Genomic DNA, 2,790 nt, shown 5'->3' on the forward strand with positions numbered 1-2,790 from the left:
CTTATGTTAAAGTTTTTCTTCATTACCCATTCAAGCCGTCTCCAAGCATTATTATACAAGTTGCATTAAGATAAAATGGTGCTGAATATTTCACATATTACACCAAACAACCCATAGGTTTAAAGATATAATTTTCACTAATTAAGCACTATTTATAACACGATAAAAGATTTTAAAAGGCTGCTAAAAAATCTTATGGTATTTTAAACAATTATTTCATGTTTTAAGAACGACATTCCTTAGGACTAACTACTAACCTTTATACAAATTTGTTATTAACCAACATTGTGTACGTGTACTTTCGACGAGACAGTGATCAAGTGTAATAGATAAATATTCTATTAATCGTTCTTTATTTACAGTCGATAAGACTTAATATTTTTGATATTTCATTATCTCCGTATTACATATTTATTTGCGAAATTTTTAAGAGTTCCAATAAAGCAGTCAACATATAAATAACCCTACCGTATTTTTCTCTTTGTTGCTGTTAGTTACCGTAAAGACTTAGTTCAATGTGTGTGTACTTTAAACTACGTTTGTGTACGTTTGAAAAAGGTTTTAGATTATAAACCATATTTGAAACTTGAGTTTTTGATGTCAGATGGAACCAGGCTAAAATATTACTCTTAGTACCGTTCCTAATGATAAAGAAGTTGAAACATGGTTGCCATACATTTGTAATAACATCTGAATAAGTCAATGTATCAGGATGTATATATAACTGGTTAATTATGCACAATAACCCTTTTCTGTTCTATGGACTCAAGTTACTGTATTGCAGGTTTTCATATTACATCCGAGGATAAAATTGCAGTTAGTGTTATAAGGGTTAAATTAGTTATCCATTGAATTATGAATTTCTTGGATCCCTCTAGTGTTGAAAAAATCAGTTATCAAACACATTCTATTTCTTATGTTTATAACTAAAATTGATAAAGATGCTAAAAAGCGTTACTATTTTCTGTGAAATATGAAAACCCATTCTCTGTCACACCTAATGGCTTGGGTTAAATTTTTGTTGTTGTTTTTCCTTAGATTTTACGCCAAATTTCAACTGATGTTGTTTTGAATCAATTAAAACGTAAGAAAGAGATTTACTATTTACTGACTATCTGCATTCAACACTTACTGTTGAACAATAAAAAATATTTTTTTTAGAAAAATATATTATCAAGGGGAATCTGGTAAAAGCTGGAACATAATTGAACTAAGATTTAATATTTTGCATGTACGATTGTTAGTGTTTGCATATGGTGAGGATGCTGGTGGCATACCTAGGAAATTAAATGAATTTCGATGTTTTTTACTCTTTATTAGTTACAATGCGTTCTTTCAAACTTAGGCCTGATCTGAACTGCAGATCAAAATTTGGTTGATCAATTGATGGGTCACGTGACCCCTGCAGCACTATAAATGACTGGGATAAGCATATTTGTAGCCAATCTAACAGATATGTCGAAAGACAAACATGTTATACATATAGAAGGCATGATAGAAGGTGCACGTCTAGTAGGTCTCACAGAAAATAGAACAGTTTCAATGGTAGGTCGCTCCAAGACAGCGGTCATTCGAGTATTCAGCAATCGAAAAAGTTTAATAAGGTGTATGCTGCGTGGTGGAATTGTGGCCGCAAAGACGGTTAATTAGGATGGAAAATTCCAACTGTCATCAAACAATACACCAACTGATAGACATTCAGTTAAGGTATAATCCACACTCATCTCTATCTAAACTTTGAGAAGAACGTTGCAATTAATGAACTGTGTCAGTAGAAAACCATAGCATAAGCTACTGGATTCAGTCACCAACAAAAACAAATCCCTTGAGTGGTGTAAAGAACGCTGTTGGAAGGGAATGAGGTCCAATGAATTACGCTTTATCCTATTTTAAATAGGCGAGAGAAAACAGATTTCGAGAGAGTTTGTTTGTTTGTACTTAAGCACAAAGCTACACAATGGGCTACTTGTGCTCTGTTAACCACAGGTATCGAAACCCGGTTTCTAGCGTTGTAAGTCCGCGGACATACCACTGTGCCACTGGGGGACTACCCTCGAATACACCTCTGCTTGTAATAGATTATACAAAACACTGGCAATACCAAACTCTGTCAAAGGTAGGTCTGTAACAAACTGGATGCGTAGAAGAATAAGAAACTATAACTAAACCTGAGACAGGTTTATGGTAGACTACTTAAACCATTGACAAACCAGACAAGACGTATTTCGGATTATTTAAACCTTGGAATAATAAAATAGGCTTTATACTTCTTTCGAACAGTTTTAACGAGATTTAGTCACGATTGTAATTTCCTGTTTAATGGAAACACTTATGATCAGACTTTTCTGATGAAATTGTCAGAGTTTCTATATTAACCTACTAGAGGTTTAATTATTCATACACTGAAAATACAAAAACTGTTTTTATTTGATTTATTATTTTAAAACATAGCTCAAATTGTCGGCCATCGTCAGATCCTACAGCTCTACAAAAACGTCTGTAGTTCCTTTAAATCTGGCACCTGAAGAAGGCTTATATTCAAGAATGTGTTTTATTTAAAACCAAATAAAACTCAAAACAGTTTTTATATTTTGAGTGTGTAGATCATTAAACCTCTCCCACATAACTTATTTTATGTTTTCACGAACAAATTTCGTTAAAAGGTTCAACACTTTTATAAGTCTCGCAAATACTTCTAGAGATCGTTAGCCTTAATTTTGAAAATGTATAAAGACTGATGTAAATTCATTTTATTCTGCTTCAGATAGTGAAGATGGAATCTGATAGAAT

At 32.7% G+C, this 2,790-nt stretch overlaps 1 protein-coding gene across 1 annotated transcript in view; it reads right to left on the reverse strand.

Annotated features, from left to right (window-relative positions):
- Positions 1–2,790, reverse strand: part of LOC106464212 (inactive ubiquitin carboxyl-terminal hydrolase MINDY-4B-like) — a 30,845-nt gene that overhangs the window by 21,548 nt on the left and 6,507 nt on the right. The gene's annotated exons all lie outside the window — the stretch shown is intronic.

This window comes from Limulus polyphemus, unplaced genomic scaffold, assembly GCF_000517525.1.
Source record: "Limulus polyphemus unplaced genomic scaffold, Limulus_polyphemus-2.1.2 Scaffold1588, whole genome shotgun sequence".
Classification (NCBI taxonomy): domain Eukaryota; kingdom Metazoa; phylum Arthropoda; class Merostomata; order Xiphosura; family Limulidae; genus Limulus; species Limulus polyphemus.